This window comes from Anomaloglossus baeobatrachus, chromosome 6 (assembly GCF_048569485.1).
Source record: "Anomaloglossus baeobatrachus isolate aAnoBae1 chromosome 6, aAnoBae1.hap1, whole genome shotgun sequence".
NCBI classification, from domain to species: domain Eukaryota; kingdom Metazoa; phylum Chordata; class Amphibia; order Anura; family Aromobatidae; genus Anomaloglossus; species Anomaloglossus baeobatrachus.
The window spans coordinates 436615747-436638351 of record NC_134358.1 but is presented as its reverse complement, the minus strand read 5'-3'; the positions used below and the strand labels follow the sequence as shown (position 1 = coordinate 436638351).

General features: G+C 46.3%; 1 long non-coding RNA gene across 1 annotated transcript; it reads left to right on the top strand.

Moving 5' to 3' along the window:
• The first annotated feature begins 323 nt into the window (after nt 1–323).
• LOC142244416 (uncharacterized) lies at nt 324–4443 on the top strand. Its single transcript, XR_012724540.1, has 3 exons — nt 324–395; nt 2808–2909; nt 4361–4443. It is a non-coding gene; the product is annotated as an uncharacterized LOC142244416 (long non-coding RNA).
• The last annotated feature ends 18162 nt before the right edge of the window (nt 4444–22605 follow it).

Below are 22605 nucleotides of genomic sequence, written 5' to 3'. Positions count from 1 at the left end.
TCCAGAAAGAAATTGCTGAATTAACACCAAAAATCCAGTCCATAGAGGATCAATTCTCTAATACCTTGCCTTCCGCCGAATGGGATAGACTGAGGGCTAAGACCAAAGAAACAATCGCTGGATTTCAGAAGACATTGCAGGAGAGGAAAAGAGTAAAGTTCATCAGAGATCAAGAGGACTACTTAAAAGACCGTGTTTACAGATGGCGCTTCATGGACTCTAACTCATTGCGTCGTCCCAATTACAATAGATACTCAGCCTCATCCGGCTCCGATAGCGAGTCCTTTTCCTCTCACTCCTCTCGTTTTTTAGACACAAGACAACCTTCTGGCGGAAGACAAGGAGGGGCAAGAGGAAGGCAAAACTCGTCTTATCGGATACAGACCAGATCTCAGGTATGACTAATATAGTCTACAATATTTCCTCCCATAACTTAACACACTTTGAGTCTCAGGTCCTACAGAGGGGCCTATCTTTTTGCCCTACCCCCTCATTTAACCCATTTCAGTTAGATCAGGAAATGAGGCGCTTTTTCAGGAGCCTTAGGCTCAAGGCCCACTTCGCGGCCCATAGTGAGACTAACACACGAAATGATGACGTAGAGCACAATCCCGACACACTCTCACTACGTAACCTTAATCTCAGGCTCTCTAGCACATTCAATCCCCCAAAGACCTACCATCCGGTCGAAACTTACATTTCACTGGTTACCAATGATGTCAACAAAACACTCAGGGACATTGAGAGTGGTGAGTATAGGGTTAAATACAATATGACACCCGATGAGAAAAGGGCCATTCAAGACCTCAAGAATAATAAGAAAATCATAATCAAACCCGCCGACAAAGGAGGCTCTATTGTAGTACTCGATAAAACATACTATTTAGCCGAGATACACAGACAACTAGAGGATAGATCCACTTACCTGCCCATTGCCCAGGACCCCACATCCCAAATTCAGAATTTGATTAAGGACAAGGTAGATTACCATTTACACCTAGGGACCATAGACAACAAACTTGCTGAATTTCTCATTAAGTCCAATCCTGTTACACCTGTTTTCTACATTCTACCAAAAATACATAAGAATCTCCAGACGCCTCCAGGGCGACCCATAGTGGCCTCGACAGACTCAATCCTTTCACCACTAGCAATTACCATCGAAAAGATTCTCACGCCACTTATACCCAGAATCCCATCATATTTAAAAGATACATCGGACTTTTTGACACAGGTGACACAATTTGGCACCCTTCCATCTGAGTGTTTGCTCGTTACATTTGATGTAAACAGCTTATACACGAGTATCGAGCACTCTGATGGCATTCAAGCTGTAGATTGGTTTCTTGATTTACACAAAATATTAACACCAGGACAACAGTCACTATGTATGGACCTATTACATTTAGTCCTAGGACATAACTATTTTCTATTTGAGGACCAATTCTACATACAACAAAGGGGTACCGCCATGGGATCAAACATGGCACCACCCTATGCGAATATCTACATGGCGCACTATGAGACAACATACATCTACAATCACCCTCTGTGGAGACAGCACACTCTGTTGTGGAAAAGGTACATAGATGATGTATTTGTCATTTGGCACGGTAGCATGGACTCTCTTAATGAATTTCACCGAGACATCAATTCCTATAGAATAGGGCTCACTTTCACTATTCACAGTGATCCGAAACAAATTAACTTCTTAGACACCATGGTTCTTCTATCCCCCAGTGGCACTATTAGTACGGATCTTTTTGTGAAATCAACGGACAGAAACAGCCTTTTGCATTTCTCTAGCTGCCATCCTTCCCACACTAAGAAAGCCTTGCCTCTCTCACAGTCTAAGAGAATTGAGCGGATTGTCTCCGATCCCTCACAACGCCAAACTAGATTACAGGAGATGGGACACAAATTTATGTCTAGAGGCTACCCTAGTAACATCGCCTACAATTGTACGTCGAAACCACGTCCTAGGCAGAACAACACCCCACGCATCACCTGTGTCCAAACATATCATCCCTTCTCGCCTCTGTTTAGAGGTATTATTTCCAAACATTGGTCCCTCCTTCAAACAGCCTACCCCTCCATTACTGAATTTTCAACTTTACCCTTATTTTGTCACAAAAGACCTAGAAATCTGAGGGACAATCTCGTTAGGGCTGATGTAGGATCTGCACACACCGAAGCACGTCAAATCTTCCTTGGGACTCCCAGAAATGGAAATTTTCCGTGTCTACATTGCTTACAATGTAACAACCTCACCCGAGGTAACTCCTTCACACATCCACATACAGGCAAAAGTTACCCCATTAGAGGTTTCTTCACATGTGACTCCTCCTATGTCGTATACCTGATCAAGTGCCCTTGCGGTCTCGGATATGTTGGGGAGACCACCCAACATATCCGAGACCGCATAAGTAAACACAAATCTACAATACGGTGTCAACAGATCCTTTTACCCGTTCCACATCATTTTGTGTCACACAATCACACAGTGGCCCAACTGAGATTTCAGGTAATCGAGCATATCCCACCCATACACAGAGGTGGTGACAGAATAAGAAAACTCAAGGAAAGGGAGTCCTTCTGGATTTACACCTTGGGCACGCTTGAACCTAAGGGTCTGAATCGCGAGTATGAAGTATACACTTGACTCTACTTTGCAAGGGTCTCCTATTTTGTCTTTTTCTTTCGTTTTATAATAATCATTATTGATGGTACATGAATTGTTACGCAGATTATGTCTGATTATGTCTGATTTCCATGTCTAACCCTTCTTCTCTTTTCTTCACCTCCAGGTTCCCTTAGTCACGTGAAACGCCTGCCGCACCCGACCATGACCCACTGTTTCACCTTAGAAGTCACGCACCCTACACTTTCACTTGCCAGCACTGTCTTAGGTTTGTATTAGGTATGCACCAACACTATATTTCTTCGTATTGGGAATGCACCAACACTATATATTAGGAATGCACTAACACTATATTCTTGCCTAGCATGTTTCACTCACGCCGCATGAGCATGTGTCTTTGGCATGTTTCACTGATATTACACTACCCTTCAGTATCCGTCATATCCCACACCAATAAAGTTTTTCACAGTTCTGTCTTTCTTCCTTTTTCTTTCGTTTCTATCTTTCTATCCCACCTCTTCTCCTGCTTACAATCCCTTTTCTTCCCTAGTGTCTGTATCACCCCATTTTAGCACTATAACAGCCCACATTAGACATACACTACCTTCCTCTATAACCTTTGTATGCTCCTCCTTTTCCTTTCTTCCTTTCCCTTAAATTCCCCATAATCTCTATGCTCTTATCTTCATGATTATCATATCTTCTTAAATCACCATTATATGTCCCCTTTCATGCTTTGCTCCACTACCTTCCTTTATAACCTTTGTATGATCCTCCTTTTCCTTTCTTCCTTTCCCTTAAATTCCCCATAATCTCTATGCTCTTATCTTCCTAATTATCATATCTTCTTAAATCACCATTATATGTCCCCTTTCATGCTTTGCTCCACCCACGTTAACATAATCAAACAATCCATTACACACACACATGCCCAATCCCATTATAACCTTTAATGTCTATTTATCCCATCCACCGCCTTAGCTGTCAGCGGTTGTTTACAAACAACACCTGGCTCCATAGGCACACGCTGATTTTCACCCGCTCTGCGCATGCGCGAGATTTGACGCTAATGCGCATGCGCGGGCGTGCGGTTCATCAGCCTCACTGCGTTCCACTCCTAAACAGGAAGTGGACGCAGCTGTGATAACCGGCCACACATAAAAGAACCCACAGCCACCTATGCACACCGCTGACGCCACTACAGGGGACCCCCTTACCAACTAACCGCAGGTACGACCTAAATGGCACTTTTTTATCCCTTTTACCTCTTCTCATCCAGGCCTGGCCATTTCCTAAATCCCTTGCATTTTAATTACAGGCTTCCTTACATTAATTCATTCGGCTGCTCTGCCATCTCCTCCTCATTGGAAGGTATATCTCTGTATTTCCTTGTCTGTTCATCTCCTTTTGCATTTACCCTCATATACTAATGTGATTGATATATACCATTATACTATGGAATTTCTTTATTTACACAGCATTCCTGCGTTGATTGGATTAACATACATTAAGCAGGATACCTCATCTGCAGACCCACCACGTACTCCTTTGATGCTCTTTGATACACCTCTATGTATAAATCTGCCTTTTGAGTGATTTCCCCCTCATAGGAAGATATATTGGTGCATTATATTCTTATAACTTGTATAGCTTTCTGGATTTCCCCACATCCACCTGATGTGTGGCTGTGATTGATATATACCTGTTCTATCCACACAGGATTTTCGCTTTTTCCTGCTTGAAATCCCCCTGACCTAAACAAGACACATCAGGTGAAGTTTATCACCCCGCACCACAACCTATTTACAGCGGTACACTCTAACATACTGACCTGGTCAGATTCAGCGAGACCAGGTACATATGATCAGTTGTTCCCCCTTTTACTATTACCTCTACCAACCCTGCCACACGGGTAGGTACACTCCTTTTTCTCTTCTTTCCTCTCCCCTCTTACTTCCATTGCTCCCCTTTTTTCCTTTTTCTTTTTTCTCTTTTTTTTTTCTCTTTTCATGGCCTCATTTTTTTGTCATATGTACCATCAACAGATAACCTGAAATTACCTCGTGACGTGACCTTTCACCCAGGTGATCGGACACTCTATCCGATTTTGACTGACCATCACTAATCAGTTTTCCTACTGTGGTACGTTCATATATATAAGGGCCTTGGCCGGTACCCTATACATTTATTTATCTAATCTAACTACCTATGTACATTAGCTCCCTATATGAGCACAGATTATATCATAATTCTCTTTTTTCATGTTTTTCACCATTTGACTCCTGTAGGAGACTTACTCTGTTACATACCTATTCACGGCACGTCATTGATGGGCATTTTGCATAGCATCATACACACAGGTTTACCTACAAGGTACGCCTCCCCTTTTCAATTCTTGCTTGGACTTGGATAATCAGACTTTTTACTAAATTCTGTTCTATTCATACAATCCATGGATAATTGTCTTTCTTATCTCCTTTTACCATAGACCGCGTGCGCAGTCTTTCCATTAGTTTTGACGATCAGTTTTTGTCTCCTATTCACACTGATGTAATTTGACAGCTCTCTTGACACATAGGTACGTGTCCAAATATTAAGTATTGTCACTTCTCTAATGATTGTCTTCATGTCTCAACAGATTGTCACTTAGCCTAATGGAGTTATTATTATTTTTTTATGTTCCCCCTATTGGTGCCTATGAAATCTATGTATATGTTGTTTTGTGATCTTTGCGGTTTCCGCCATTTCCCCTACATGTATGATGTATTATATTATTTGAAAGCATAACAGTGTTTTACTGTTTTTTCATTTGTATTCTAATTTTTTATGTATAATTTTCTCTTTCACTAGTCCTAATGTCCCTGTAAAAGATCCAGGTGGATCGAAACGTCGGACGGACTATTTTTTGTAAATACACAATAAAACATATTTTTCAAGCCATATCAAGGACTCTTCCATTACATTGTGGTGTGCCGGATAGACTTTATTGTATTGCTGGACTTATTATTCCAGAGCACCCGCCCCTCCGAGTGAGCCAGGTCTATTCTATTGACTGAACCCACAGTCAGGCACTCGAGGAGGTCAACAGAGGCGGTGGAGGAGGATGCAACCGACGACGAAGTTACCTTGCGCCTTCCTGGACAGAGTCGGAGCACTGGTAGCACATCTACAACTGCATCCTCAGCCACCACTCTGCCTCTGAGCACTAGTCGGGGGGGCTCAGCAGGTCGCATGCCCTCTAAGTCTTGCCTAGCCTGGTCCTTTTTTGACATAGCAAAAGATCGGCCAAATTATGTGATCTATAAAATTTGTCGTGATTCTGTTAGTAAAGGGCAAAACCTCAGCAGTTTGATAACTTCTTCCATGAATCGTCACATGAATAAATATCATATGTCCCAGTGGGAAGCTCACCGTGCTGCAATGCGGCCTAGCGGAGCGAACCATCCACCGCCTGCCCCTTCCAGTGCATCCGCGCGCTCTTCATCTTCTAGGACTGTGGGGACAGCTGTCACACCTGGTTTTCCACGCACAACTTCCACCACTGTAACCACAACAGGTAGTTTGCTTGGTAGGTCGTCAGTTGGTTTGGAAGGGGAAACAAGTGCGTGTGTACAGCTCTCTCAGACATCGATAGCACCAACGTTGGATGGAGGCAACATCATGTCTACGCCTGCACTTTCCTCACAAACCTGCATTTTTCCAGGGACACCCTACTCAACACCGTCTACACACAGCAGCCAGATCTCTGTCCCTCAGATGTGGACAAATAAAAGGCCATTTCGTGCGACCCATGACAAAGCTAAGAGGTTGACTTTATCCCTCTGTAAGCTCTTGGCTACCGAAATGCTGCCTTTCCGCCTGGTGGACACACAGGATTTTAGAGACCTTATGTCTGTTGCTGTGCCCCAGTACCAGATGCCAGTCGCCCCTACTTCTCTAAGAAAGGTGTGCCCGCGCTACACCAGCATGTCGCACACAACATCACCGCTTCCTTGAGAAACTCTGTGTGTGAACGGGTGCATTTCACCACCGATACTTGGACCAGTAAGCATGGACAGGGACGTTACATGTCGCTGACTGGGCACTGGGTAACTATGGTGATAGATGGTGAAGGGTCTGCTGCACAAGTCTTGCCGTCCCCACGACTTGTGTGTTAATCCTCTGTCTGTCCAAGTTCCGCCACTGCTTCTGCCTCCTCCACCTCATCTGAGTCCTCCACCTCCGCCCCAAGCCTGCCTAGTCAGGCCACCAGCGTTCTCACTGCGCAGAAGGAATCACGCACCCCTCATTACTATGCTGGCAGCAGAGCGCAACGGCATCAGGCAGTCTTTAGCTTGACATGTCTTGGAAATAGGAGTCACACAGCGGCTGAGTTGTGGGCAGCTCTGGAGACTGAGTTTGGTAAATGGTTGTCTCCACTCAACCTGCAGCCTGGTAAGGCCGTGTGCGACAATGCTGCAAACCTGGGTGCGGCCCTTCGCCTGGGCAAGGTGACACACGTGCCTTGTATGGCTCACATGTTGAACCTTGTTGTCCAGCAATTTTTAACACACTATCCCGGCCTAGATGGCCTTCTGCCCAGGGCACGAAAACTGTCTGCTCACTTCCGCCATTCAACCGCCGCAGCTGAGCGACTTGCATCGCTCCATAAGTCTTTCGGCCTGCCGGTTCATCGCCTGAAATGCGATGTGGCGACACGCTGGAATTCAACTCTCCACATGTTACAGCGACTGTGGCAGCACCGCCGAGCCCTGGTGCAATACGTCATGACGTATAGCCTGGGCCAACGAGATGCAGAGGTGGGGAAGATCACCCTGATGGAGTGGTCTCAGATCAAGGACCTATGCACCCTTCTGCACAGTTTCGACATGGCGACGAATATGTTTAGCGCTGACAATGCCATTATCAGTATGACAATTCCAGTCATTTACATGCTGGAGCACACGCTAAACACTATTCGGAGTCAGGGGGTGGGACAACAGGAAGGGGAGGAACTACAGGAGGATTCATATGCGCAAGACACAACAACATCACCAAGATCCAGACGTTTATCATCACCAACGCGGCAGGCATGGGACCATGGGGGACAGGGATCAACAAGGGCACACGGTAGCAGGCGAAATGTTGAGGAAGGTGCAGGAGAACATGAAGAAATGGAGGACGAACTGTGCATGGACATGGAAGACTCAGCGGATGAGGGAGACCTTGGTCAAATTTCAGTTGAAAGAGGTTGGGGGGAGATGTCAGAGGAAGAAAGAACGGTTAGCACCTCTATGCCACAAACACAGCGTGGACTTGGTCCGCATGACTGCGCAAGACACATGAGTGCCTTCTTGCTGCACTACCTCCAACATGACCCTCGTATTGTCAAAATTAGAAGTGATGATGACTACTGGCTTGCCACACTATTAGATCCCTGGTACAAGTCCAAATTTTGTGACATAATTCTAGCCATAGAAAGGGACGCACGTATGCAGGAGTATCAGCAGAAGCTGTTACTCGATCTTAGCTCGGCTTTTCCACCAAACAACCATGCAGGTCCAGGGAGTGAATCTCCCAGTTGTAACTTGACAAACATGGGACGGTCTCGTCATCTTCAATAGTCTACCCGTACCAGTAGCACCGTATCTGGTGCTGGTAACAGCAATTTTATTGAATCTTTTCATAATTTTTTTAGCCCGTCCTTTGCAAGGCCACCAGAGACAACAAGTCTGACACATAGTCAACGGCTGGAGAGGTTGATACAGGAGTATCTCCAAATGAATATCGATGCCATGACTTTGCAAATGGAGCCTTGCTCATTTTGGGCTTCAAATCTTGAAAAATGGCCAGAGCTCTCAACTTACGCCTTGGAGATTTTGTCGTGTCCAGCTGCCAGCGTTGTCTCTGTCTTCAGTGCGGTTGGGTGTGTGCTGACAGATAAGCACACGCGTCTGTCCAGTGACAATGTGGACAGACTAATGTTCATCAAAATGAACAAGTCATGGATCCACAAGGAATTTACTACCCCTGTGTCATCCTGGGGAGAGTAAATTCTTGTGGATTTTGAATGTGGTTGATGCAAATCTAGCTGTGAAGTGTACAACTGGGGCACAAGTGCTGCCACTGAAGGGGTGAGTGTCTGTGTGGCCCAATTTTTGGAAAAAAGGGAGACTCCGCTTGGAGTAACCCTTGCTTGCTGTGTTTTTTAAAAGGAGCCAAGATGAACAAGTCATGGTTCAACAAAGACTTTGCTACCTACCCCGGGGTCATCCTGGGAACAGTTAAGTATGGCGTATTTTTGATTGTGCTTGATGCAAATCTACCTGTGAAGTGTATAACTAGGGCACAAGTGCTGCCACTGAAGGGGTGGGTGTCTGTGTGGCCCAATTTTTGGAAAAAAGGGAGACTCCGCTTGGAGTAACCCTTGCTTACATTGTTTTTAAAAATTATCCAAGATGAACAGATCTGGGATCAGGAAAGACTTTGCTACCTACCCCGGGGTCATCCTGGAAACGGTTAAGTATGGCGTATTTTTGATTGTGCTTGATGCAAATCTAGCTGTGAAGTGTACAACTGGGGCACAAGTGCTGCCACTGAAGGGGTGAGTGTCTGTGTGGCCCAATTTTTTGTAAAAAGGGAGACTCCGCTTGGAGTAACCCTTGCTTGCTGAGTTTTTTAAAAGGAGCCAAGATGAACAAGTAATGGTTCAGCAAAGACTTTACTACCTACCCCGGTGCAATCCTGAGGACGGAAAAGTATGGCGTATTTTTGAATGTGCTTGATGCAAATCTAGCTGTGAAGTGTACAACTGGGGCACAAGTGCTGCCACTGAAGGGGTGGGTGTGTGTGTGGCCCAATTTTTGGAAAAAAGGGAGAACTCCGCTTGGAGTCACCTTGTGGTGTTTTACATGATTTTAGAAGGGCGTGCCATGCCTATATCTGTGTCTCCTCCTCTTTTTCCTTGTCCAGCTCCTTTGTTTTCGCATGAGTATATGTCCTTGTCACTTTCCCATGTGTTTGTGTTGTGTTGTGAGTTGTTTGTCACCTTTTGGACACCTTGAGGGTGTTTTCTAGGTGTTTTTATGTGTTTGTGATTGCCTGCCATTGTTTCCTATGCGGTTCGAGTTTGGTTCGTCGAACGTTCGCCGAACCGAACTCGAACGGGACACCAGTTCGACGAACCGAACTCGAGCCGAACCACGGCCGGTTCGCTCATCTCTAGTTGTAATACATCCTGGGAAAACAGAAACAACTAACTCTCGTTAGCCACCATGTGGGGACAGATGTTACAATCCCCACATGGGAAAGAACTGACCAACTTAAAACCTGTTTTTAATGAGGTAGTGGGCTGCCTAAAATGACTGGTGGAGAGAGAATCCTTCAGGTTCTTAGCTCTTGTAGCTATTAGTCTAGGATGGTCATTTATAAACATGGATAGCCTGGGCTCACTCAACAAGATGTCCCAGTTCTTGCATAAGATGCCATAGACCTGCTCCCAGTGATTGTTGAAGGTGGTGATGAAATTAACTGTAGACATACCCTACGTAGGTCTTGATTTTGGGACATGACTTTGGTCCATCTATGCTGTGACTTGATAGGCTTTGGAGATAACACCGCGTGGTTATCCCCTTTTTGAGTAAACGAGAGGTGAGTTGTGACTTCTCCGCCCTAAATACAGCACAATAGCTGCAGTTGTTGGGGATCCTCATAAACTGACCTTTGGGAATGCCGTTACGAACATGTTTGGGATGAAAAACTGTCGTAATGTAGGATGCTGTTGGTCGCTGTACTTTTCCGGTAGAGTGAGGTGATGACATGGTTCCCCTCCATCGTGATTCTAAGATCCAGGAATTCCACTGACATGGCGCAGATGCAAGAGGTCGGTACAATGTACCAGAGATTGTTGTTGAGTCTAGAGAGGAAAAGTTCACAGTCCGAAATGCTTCCTGTCCAAAAGAAAAGTATATCATTGATATATCTGAACCAATGGATAACAAATGTTTGGTAGAATGCAATGGAGGCCACGTATGTCTCCTCCCACAACCTCATAAAGAGGTTAGCATAGGAGGGAGCACAGCGCACCCCCATGGCGGTACCGGAGGCCTGTTTGTAGAACACACGATCAAATACAAAAAAGCTATTATTAAGGACCACAGACAATAGATCCAATAGAAATGAGACGCGCAATTTATTACCTGTGGAGCGTCGGTCAAGAAAATAAGAAACCGCCTGGAGCCCCAGGTCGTGCTGCATGCACGTATAAAGAGCCTCCACATCGTTGGTGACAAGACAAGTGCCAGTGGGTACAGACAGGTTATCCAATTGCTCAATGAAATGGGAAGAGTCCCTGACAAAAGAGGCTAATGAGAAGACCAGGGGCTGGAGATAAAAATCCAGGTATCGGCATGGGCGTTTGTATAGTCCCCAATTCCAGACATGATGGGTCTACCCTGTGGGTCCGACAGAGATTTATGTACATTAGGAAACATAAAAAGTCAGAACTACTGGGTGACGTGTTGTCAAGAAATCTCTCTCTTTTTTTGTAAAGATACCCAGATTAAAGGCCTTTGTAAGCAGAGTGTCCAGTTTTTTCTTGAAGGGCAACATGGGAACGGAAGGAATGATGGTATAAAAGTTCAAATTACTAAATTGTCTACCGGCCTTCTTACTGTACATATCAGTTGGCCATATGACACGACGCAGCGGGGCCATGGGGTGACTCGTTAACGGGCTGCGGTTTAGCTCCTGGGACGCCGCCGTGGCGAGGCCCAGTTCTGTGACCCCGGCAGTGTAGTTTAGTAAATAGAAAGGGTGATGATGACAGTTTATTCGTGATGCCAGCTGGGCACCAGGGTTAATGGGGGTAGTAGTAGGCGATGGTGTGGGTTGCAGGGCCAAGGGCGCAATTAAATAACGGAGCGACCCAGGGATGCAGTCTCAAGATTTTTACTCACTGTAGCAGGTTCCAAGGTAACACGACATGTCAATGACCGAGTTTGGAGTACTGGGGTTTCACTGTGATAGGCTCCAGCCAATCCCGGATAGTTTGGAGGTCAAGACCGGTGTACCCTTCTAGTGTTCCTTCCCTGGTCGTCTTCCTGCGCTGACTTCTCTCCCGTCTGTCTAGCGCCTATGCACACAGTGCCCTGAGCCGGTGTCCACGGGCCCTATCAGGGTGGCTTGAAGCTTTATCTCTTGGCCCTATGTGCTCACTTTCCAGCGGATTCGTGTGCAGCGTTGGCTTTGGTACTAAATAGTCCTCAGCCTCTAGTTTTGCTAGCGGAGCACGTTGGTTCTTCTCCTCTAGCCTAGGGATCAGTCCCCGATCTGCGGCCAAGTCCTTCCACTCCAAGGTTGTATGTGGAACGAGGCCACGAGAGTATGGCGCACTTCCCGTGGTCTCTAGGACCCCTTCTGTCTTGCATCTGGGTCGAGTTGCACCAGCTTCAGACCACAGGTCTTGCTCCTCCACTTCTCCTTCTAACTGCCTGACACTATAATGTCCCCAACTAACTAGACTCCACCCTCAAGCCCTGTCGGAACCATCATAGCAGTGTGGTGGCTGTACATAGCATTAATGGAACCAAGCCCTAACCCTGACCCCGGTGGAGAGCTGCTAACTGACGTGTTGTGCATGGTTTATGTGCATAACGGTGGATGACCTCCTCCGTACCCAGGATGGGATACCACACCTCTGGGTGAGGTGCAGTACCTCTGTGGCTACTGAAGTCTCAGGGGCGCCACACATAAGACAACATTACCCCCTTTATCCGCCTCTTTAATGAGAAACGTCTGATTATGTTGTAAGCTTGTTAAAGCTTTTTTCTCCAGAACACTCAAATTATTGCGCTTAAACGGCTCCACTTTCAGTCTCCAGATGTCTCTGCAGGTGGTGTCATAAAAAAATTTGGACGACTGGAAAGAGTGAAAAAGATGGCGAGGCTTGTGATGGTAATCGTTGGTTAAAGGTAGCTTTTTTACTTTCAGTAGCGGTGTTTTCATAGAGCAATTCCAAGAGATCCCCGAATGTTTGGCGGTCTTCCATAGGAAATGTATCAATCACAGGAGGCTGATGGTAAAGCAGTTTAAAAGTTAATTTCCTACAGAATAGATACAGATCTTTAGTAAACTCAAACTTATCAAGGGATCTCATGGGTGAAAACTAGAGACCTTTAAGGCCCAGTCACACACAACAACTTACCAGCGATCCCAAAAACGATGCGACCTGATAGGGATTGCTGGTAAGTCGCTGGGAGGTCGCATTTGAGATGTCACACAGTCAGATCTTACCAGCGATGCAGGAACTATACAGGTCGCAGTAGCGACCTGTATAACAATCTCAGCAGTCACTGTGATCCTGTCACACAGTGTCAAACACAGCGATGTGTCCTGCCCAGCAGGACATCACCTTTGAAGAAAATGGCCTGGACCATTTTGCAACGACTAGAGATCTCACAGCAGGGGCCTGATCGCTGGTAGATGTCACACATAACGAGATCGCTAATGGGATCGCTACTGCGTCACAGAAACCATGACTCAGCAGCGATCTCGCTAGCGATCTCGTTATGTGTGACGGTACCTTTAGACAAAAAACTAATCTCATCTGGCGATCGCTCATAGTCACTCACATTTATAATCTGCAGATTACCTTCTTGGTCGTCAATGGAGCCCGATACGTCATCTACCACTTCTGTTGGCTGTTGTATCTCGTTACCAGCTGACCCTGGGTGTGCCTCGTCGCGAATCTTGGTGCGACAGGCATCAGACGCCTAACCCTGCCTACCGCTCCTAATGACTTTTACAGCCCTGTCACAAACAGTACAGGGCTGATGGCGCTTATGGCTGCTACAGACTGCTCTGCAACAATGCTCTCACAGAGCTGGAAAGACGCTCGCACACCCATGGGCGTCATCCAGGATCCTTTATAGCCTAAACCCTGCCCCAAGCCAGACGCTAGATGGCAATAGCGCCGGCCACGGCCAATAAGTGTCCGCCGCGTCACCGCTGACGTCATTGACGGCCAGTCATCGGCCGCCACGTCACCGGTGACGTCCGCGACGGCCAATCAGGAGCCGCCTCATCATTAGTGATGTCATGTGCATGCACAGTAGCAGGAATCCGCACTTAGAGCCTGGAGAGGCAGCGGGAACCCACATATGCGCGATAGGGCAAAACAAGGACTTAGGCTCAGGATGACCCAAGACCCTGGACACCTGACGCCTAGCAGCCAAATGCCTGGAGCGACAGACAGGTGGCGCAGAGGAGTCAGCCAACACCACTGCAGGGGGAGAGGATGAGGCAAGGGTGATTTGAGGCTTAGGTGAACCCCGAACCGTAACACAGGGCTATCTTCTGGGCAGCATCCGCCCTATAGCCTGGAAGACCTCATTTACATAGAGGGATAAAAGATGATTTTTCCACAGAAAGGTATCTGATATGAGGCATACAGGTATAATTATTTTCAGCACTCAATTACCAGTATGCCCATATTAATATGATAGATACGTCAAATGGCGTGACAGATTGCCTTTCATCATAATCATGGATTTTCAAAGTAAACACAGCATACTTATCAGTCCTAAGAGATGTGTTTAGTAATGTATGCAGTTACGCAATTTGTATTATGAAAGTTGGTGACTCGCTGACCATTTCCTACTTACAAGAGAAATGAGTGTGTGTAAACTACCGAATATCTATTTTCTGCTTGGACAGAAGTAGGTCAATTCAGGTTTTGTTTATTTATCAAGAACTGCTAAACTTATTTTGTTTTCCCTGTGTCCTCAAAATTTCTCTTGAACAAATGATGCAGCTTGTAATTCATAGTCAAAAATATTATTATTGAGGATTATGTCTCATTTTTTGTTGCAGATCCTAAGTAGGGATGAGCGGACTCGTGGAAGTTCGGGTTTGCCGGGTTTGGAAGGACTTTGGTTAAAAGTTTGGTTCGGGACCCAGAACTGCTGTGAATATCATCAGAGATGGTGCTGTTCTCGGGAGTGTTTCTGTGCTCCCTCTAGTGGCTAATGCTGGTAGTGAGTCTGATTTTGTATCTGTCACTTAGACAGGTGTTTGAGATGATTGCTGTTTCAGGAAGCATATGGAGTCCAGCCTTGGGGGGATATAGGAAGGCAGTCTCTGTCTAACCATTGCCGGTGATAATTATTTCTGCTCCATGTTAAGATGTCCTGAATTTGTCCTCCAACCTTTAGGCTTTTGCCTTTTCTTGTAGGTTTTGTTTTGCCTTTTTTCCAGCACCTTTTTGGATATTCCAGGAATGATTTCCACAGCGGTTTTTCATACCTTTGAATAGGGTTTGTTTCCATGTCACCCTGAGTCTGCAGCTATGCCTGATAAGTATTTTGTTTTCTTAGTCTGGGCTTGGTTAAAGGCTGAATTTGCACTGAAGGGCGTTTCTGCTTAATATATGTCTTTTTCTAAATCTGTGTTTGAGAATATCCATTTTTTTGTTTCTTGCAAGTGAATAAGTGCTCTTCCTGCACTATTTTTGGAGGACTATTTATTCCCAGCAAGAAAGGGAGTTTTTAATCCCTGTTTGATTAGGAGTTTTGTATTTTTGTATCTCATGTGTTTTTCTAGTTAAGATTATTTCTATTATATTTGCATTTTCTATATAAATGTATTTGCACAAGAGTTCCTGATATAGTGGGAGGAAGATCGTGTGATCTTTTAGGGAATTTTTGATTATCAGGCGTTGGTATTCAGGGTGTTTACTGGCTGCAACCAGCAATCTATCCTATACTTTTGTATGTAGCTAGCAGGGCCTCACTTTGCTTAATTCTATATCTACCATATGTGTGTTATTTTTCTTACATCACTGTCATTATATGTTGGGGGCTTTTGACTTTCCTTTGGGGCTACTCTGAGGCAAGTCAGGATTCCTTATTCCATCTTTGAGGTTAGTTAGTTCTCCGGCGGTGGTAAGGCGTCTAGATTTGTTAGGAACGCTCCACCAGTACTTCTAGTTGTGTTTATGTAGTCAGTGGATTGCAGCCAGCTAAGTTTCCAACTACTCTTGTATACTATTTTCTACCATTTTTTATGGGATTTTTGCAAGATCTTTTGTGGTTTCTTGACCATAACACAGAACCCCATAAAAGGCAATGGGAACCCAAACTTTGGTTCTGTTAAATGGCTATAAAATGGTTGTAGTAAGGGTTAGGGAGCTGTAAAAGAAAGCACAATAGGGGAAAGAGCAAGACAATTGCCCTGCAAACAAATATGCATAGGGAATAAATAAATTTAAAAAATTACGGTGGGTCTCCTCTATTGTCATAACCAGCGCAGGAGAGCAGACAACTGCAGGCTGCAGCTCTCAGCTGGCTGCTTCACCTTGGCTAGGTATTGAAAATATAGGGGACTCCACTCTATTTTTTAAAATGATTTAAGTAATTAAAAATCGGTGTGGGGGTCTCCCCTATTTTTGATAACCAGCCAAGGTAAAGCAGACATCTGGGGACATAAAAATAGCAGTTCTCAGCCACTCCAGACGTGGTGCATCCATTAGATGCATCAGATCTGGTGCTTATGCTTCCTCTCTTCCCGATTGCCCTGGTGCGGTGGCAATTTGGGCGATACAGTGGAACCTTGGTTTACGAGAACAATCCATTCTGAGAGTGTGCTCGTAAACCAAGTTACTCATCTAGCAAAGCAAAATTTCTCGTAGGAAAAATGGAAGCCCAGATAATTCGTTCCACAACTTGTGCAATATCCCATCCTGGTCCCCTATTGGGTCATTCCACACACGCACAAACACACACACACACACACACACACATATTATGCTCACCTTACCTTCCGTTCCCTTGGCGGCCTCCTGGTTCTTGTAGTCCACAGGTATGTGTATCCGGTAACCATGGCGAAGATGCAGGAGCTTCCGCTGTCAGCATCAACGTCATACGCAGGAGCTACTTGCCTCTGATTGGCCATCGCGCTGGCATCAAAGGCATGAGCCGCTTGCCTCTGATTGGTCAGCACTCTGCCTTTGAGAAGCACGGACAGCGGAAGTTCCTCCATTGTCGCGATGGTTTCCCAATATACATACTGTACCTGCAGACTACAAGAACCAGGAGGCTGCCAAAGGAACGGAAAGTAAGGTGAGCATAATATGTGTGTGTGCGTGTGTGTTTGTGTATGTTTGTGTGGACTGCAATAGTGGGTCAGAGCGCAATGAAAGTACAGAACGGGAAGTATGTGCGGTGAGTATTTGCTCGTACAGCAAAGATTGCTCGTAAGCTGAGTTACAAATTTACAGCAAGCTTTGCTCATATAGCGAAATACTCGCACACCAAGTTACTCGTAAACCGAGGTTCCACTGTATTTTTGGGGTTAATGCCAGCTGTAAATTGACAGCTGGCATAAAGCCCAGGAGTTAATAATGGATAAGTATCTGTCAGACACCCTATTACTAGCCTGGTAAGTTTACCTCATGATTTTAATTTTTCTGAACTCAAATTAGTTATTATTAAAGTGATCAGACAAATTCCTGTTTCTAAATATTTCAGTCAGACCCTCTCTAATGAGATACCTAAAGGTGTAGCCACTTTATTGAGTTTAAAAGAGGATCCATTACAAAAATGTCACGACACGGTCATGCTTCTTGAGCCTTTTAGGGGCGGTGTTAAATCATATATGATGGTCACACAAACTATAATATATGTAATATCATAGATTTATTTTGTTAACAGGTATCTAATGGAGTGCAAGTAATCATTTATTCTCTACAGAAGCATAATTTCTCCACTTGAGAGATTAATGCCGGCGTCACACGGTACGATATATCGGGCGATATGTCGTCGCTTTCACGTCGTTCGTGACGCACATCCAGCATCGTCAGAGATATCGTACCATGTGACATCTCCGAACGACTGTGAACGAGCAAAAATAGTCACCTTATCGTTGCTCGATGACACGTCGTTCATTTTCAAAATGTTGGTCCTCCTTCTGTGCTCCGGTTGTTCATCGTTCTCGAGGCAGCACACGTCGCTCCGTGTGACACCCCGGGAACGAAGAACACAGGTTACCTGCATCCCGCCGGCAATGAGGAAGGAAGAAGGTGGGCGGGATGTTTACGTCCTGCTCCTCTCCGCCCCTCTGCTTCTATTGGCCGGCTGCCGTGTAACGTCGCTGTGACGCCGAACGTCCCTCCCCCTTCAGGAAGAGGATGGTCGCCGTCCACAGCGACGTCACCCGGGAGGTAAGTGCGTGTGACAGGGGGTTAACGACTTTGTGCGCCACGGGCAACGAAATGCCCGAGACGCACAAACGACGGGGACAGGTGCGATCGCTCGTGCGATCACACGATAGATCGTCGCGTGTGACGCTGCCATAAGGCTCTGAGGCTTTTAAGGTCTAAGGATGACATCATCGTCCGCCAAGTGGACAAAGGTGGTAATGTGCTCTGCTTAAAAAAAAAAAAGATTATTATGTATCAGAAGCCATGAGATAGCTACCTACAATACATTACTATGTGACCCCCATCTTCAAATGTAAGAAATCTTTACAGTGATTTCTATGCCAGTATGCAATGAAGAAATTATTGTGTCTGAGAGGTTATTTCCTTCATTTCCACACAAACTCCATTGGTATTTCATTACAAAAATACACAAATCCCTCACAGCCCCCCCCCCCTCCTCCAGGTCGCCCACTAGTGGCAGAGATAGGTTCCGTTACTGAGCCATTAGATCAATATGTAGACTATTAAAGCACATGTACCAACCCGCACGCGGCAAAACCGCAGCAATACCGCGAACAATACTGCGGTAAAACCGCGGCAAACCGCATGCAGTTTTCGGGTGCAGTTTTCCGCGTTTATTTACCGCGGGTGCGGTAATCTTTCGGACCCTGCGGAATTTTCTTAAGAAAATTCCATTTTCCAGTGCGCACAGGGCCTTACACATAATGCCTTTAAGTGTGGTGACAGTTGGTACATTCAAACTACGAGTACTGTGATGGTGAACAAAGTAGAATGTACATTAGCTAACTTGTATCTTGCAGCATTAGAAGAAGAATATGTGTACACTGTAAAGCTGCTTTCACACATCCGGCTTGAGCTCTGCGGCTCAATCCGGCTGTGAAACCTATGCAACGGATGCGGTGAAAACACTGCATCCTTTGCATAAGTTTTTCCCATGCGGCCCGTCCGGTTTTTGCCGCTTGCGGCATGCTACTGAGCATGCGCAGTGGCAAAAACCGCATTCGGCGGCCGGATGTGGTTATTGCCACATCGCGCCGCATCCGGCCGCCATAGGCATGCATTGAAAAATGCGCTGCATCGGCCGAATGCGGCACGATGCGGGTTTTTTTGCCGCACGAAAAAACGTGCCAGGCAACGTTCCATCCGGCCGCCGCATCGGCTAAATCTGCCGCATGCGTCAAAAACCGGATGGAACGCAAGGCCTTGCGGCACAATGCGGCACTAATTAAAGTCTATGCAGAAAAAACGCAACCGGCAGCATAAAAAACCGGTTGCGATTTTCCTGCAAAGTGCCGGATTGTGCCGCATTGCAGAAACCGGATGTGTGAAAGTAACCTAAGTAACCCTTATTTGATATTCATCAAATGTTTCGTCCGTTATGTGGATTATATCTCGGTGGTGTGGGCCGGCTCAGAAGCAGATTTCAAGTGCTTTGTCGCTTACTTCAATACTGTGATTAAAAGTAATATGATCTTTACATTTCATTTTGGGGAATTCCTTGATGTGCATATTGAGTTTGCAGAGGGTTCTATCCACATAAAAACCTTCAGAACAGAAACGTGGTTCTGTACTTTAATAGTACACATCCACATTGGTTGAAAAAAGCACTTCCTTTCAGACAGTTGTTATGGCTTAAAAAAATTAACAGTGAAAAAGAGGCTTTGAATCGCAGGTACAAGAATTGAAAGGCAGATTTAAGAAAAGACAGTACCCTTGCTAGATAAAAAAAAAAAAGTGGATACCATTAGCCAGAATTACGTTTTCCAAAAAACGAAATAAAGATCAAGAAAAAGAAGCATGCCTATAACCTTCAATGACCTCACTGCTTCACCACCACCACCGTGCAGAGCTGCCGCCCAACCTACACACCACCTACTGTCTCCTCCCCAAAATCCTATAGAATGTAAGCCCGCAAGGGCAGGGCCCTCTTCCCTCTGTACTAGTCTGTCTATTGTAATTTATATATGTATTCTGTATGTAACCCCCTTCTCATGTACAGCACCATGGAATCAATGGTGCTCTATAAATAATAATAATAATAATAATAATAATAAAAGTACAAAAGAAAAAAAAATATTTAATTTCAGATATAGCGGTATAGATAAGAATATCAGATCAGCTGTTCTAAAATATTGGCATCTTTTAAGTGGTGATGTGGTCCTCAAGAAGGCAGCGTCTCATGGCCCATTAATGTCATATAGACATGGAAAAAGAACATTAAAGATATTTTAGTAAAAATCGGTTGAGCAGCCAGATAAAACCTGGTTGGAAAAATTAGAACAAAAAGGCAATTTATATGCAATCCATGTTCCTTTTGCAGTAAGCAAATAACAGTAACCCATTGAGGATTGGACAGGTCACACATCAGATAAAACATATTATTACTTTTAAAACCAAATATGTAGTTTATTTGATTTTTTGACCTTGCGTTTTTTTTACTATACACGGTAGGAAAAACCATTTGTAAATTGTGTACCAGGTTTAGGGAGCATTCACATTCAGTAGAAACTGGGAAAGGTTTACCCAGGCTAATAAAACACATACAGGAGTTCTGAGGTTTGCAGGATTAGAAGTAAGATTTCCAGAAAAGAGTGGAGATTGACACAAGTTATTATTACAGTGAGAAGCCTTGAGGATTAAATGATAAAAATGGTTTATCTTTCTACTTATAACAATATGGTTTTTGTCTTTGGCAGCTTTGCTTTTGTGACGCCGTGGACTATCCAGGTCGTCCCAGGTAGACACAACAACACTACACACACCCCTTCCCAGTTAGGTAACACCAGTCAAGCTAAAAGCCTTGTCGCCACCCTCCAGGTTTGATATCCACTTCAGGGGTTGGCTCCACCCACCGAGGAGTTCACAGGCCTGGAGGCGGGAACCTAGGAGTCTAGTTCAAGTTGTAGTTCAGTTAAGAAGGGGTTTTGGACAGTGAAGGAGTGAGGTTGTGTCCAGAAGCAGACCTGTGCTCAGGCCTGCCAAAGACTACTCCGGTGGCTGTGTTGGAGCCCAGTCACCATCGGCAAGGAGGCAGACGGTAATGGACGCCTGCAGGAGACCGGGAAAACGACCGGTGGAACCGTAAGGGACCGGGACAGGGTAGTGGCCCGCCGGAACCGAACCGGGGAGCCAACTGGATACCGGAGCACCAGGCAGGGTACTCAGACCCCGAACTAGGCTAGAAGCCACCACCATAGTCGAATTAACTGATTGTGGTCTGGACCTCAGGGGTTCATTCCCACCTAAGTCCCGATTGAAGGCAACAGCCCAACCATTCCGGATAAGTGCCACCGCCAAGGGCAAGAGATCCAAAGGGCCAGCGTCTGCGGGCAAACGGGCTCCTACGACAGATATACGTCGGGGAGCGGACTACCGGTGCTTAGGCACAGGAGTCAAGATTCATACACAGAGGTGCAGGAGAAAAGCGGACATTACCACCCTAACCTGGGAAAAGCTGCAGCCGGCTGTGGGCCCCGTTCATCACTCCGTTTGGTTTACCAGTGACTTCAGTGTCTTGTGTCAGAGTGAGTACACCAGTGCCATCAGGCACCGTGCCGCACTGCCCCGCAACACTACACCCTGCACCCGGGCCCCGGCCCACCGGACCCCGGGACCAACATCCCCTACCCACGGAGGGGTCAACACCTAGCTGCGCTACTACACCACTCCCGGGGGCCCCCATACCTTCATCGCAGCAGTGGTGTCTACAATCACCACAACCCGTGGGTGGCGTCACAAACTATCCTTTCAAATCAAACACCCCAAATCCCCGTGTTTAGCGCCAACTCCCTTGCAGAGCGACTTGACCCCCGGGTCCGTGAGAGGCTAGAGCCATCAACCGCAGTGCGAGCACGGATCCGAGCGGCTCGGCGGTCGCAGCCAAGCCCGTGAGGCGGTACACTTTCACCTCATAGCTGTTTTGTGCATATGCTCCATGTGTATGATGATGATACCTCTGAACAAGGGGTTAAAAGGAGGATATCCTACATCATCCCCTATCTACAGATCCATTGAAGCACAGGGCAGGCCTTTGTTTTTTTCTGTACACCTGTTGTACCCTCTCTCCCCTGGCTATCCCCTATTTGACACTTTTATTGACTTGGAATAGAGACTGTTTTTCTTTCTCCCTCATTTGGTATCTAGAAGTATACTGCCCCGGGGCTCGTCTGGCAGCCGAGCCGCTCGGATCCTGGCTCGTCGGTGGGTGGCTCGAGCGCCTTCAGACCCGGGGGTCACGTCGCTCTGAAGGGAGGCTGGCGCTATGTGAGGGGTTTCGGTGGGGAGGTTCACGGCCGGGGCCGTAGTGTTTAGGGATTTAAGTTTGTGATGCCACCCACGGGTTGTGGTGAGTGTGGACACCACCGCTGCCGTTAACTAGGCTCCCGGAGATGGTGTTGTGCAGCCTGGTGTTGACCCCTCCGTGGGCAGGGGGTGATGGTCCCGGGGCCCGGTGGTTGCGAGGTGCGGGCGTGTTAGGGCGGTGCGGTGCACGGCCCGAGGGCACTGTTGTACTCACTATGACAGATACACCGGAGTCTCTGGTAAACCAAAAGGATGGTGGTCGGTGCCAGCAGCCAGCTGCGCCTGGTCCTCCACCCGGTGTGGTGGTTCCCGCCTTTCTCCTGCACCTCGTTTGTGGATTTTGACTGCCTGCGCTTCCGTGACGGGAGTCCGCTCCCCGGCTTTGTGTGTGTGTCGCTAAAGCCCGTTTGCTCGCAGACGCTGGCCCGTGGGATCTCTCTGCCTGAGCGGTGGCCTGTCTGTGACT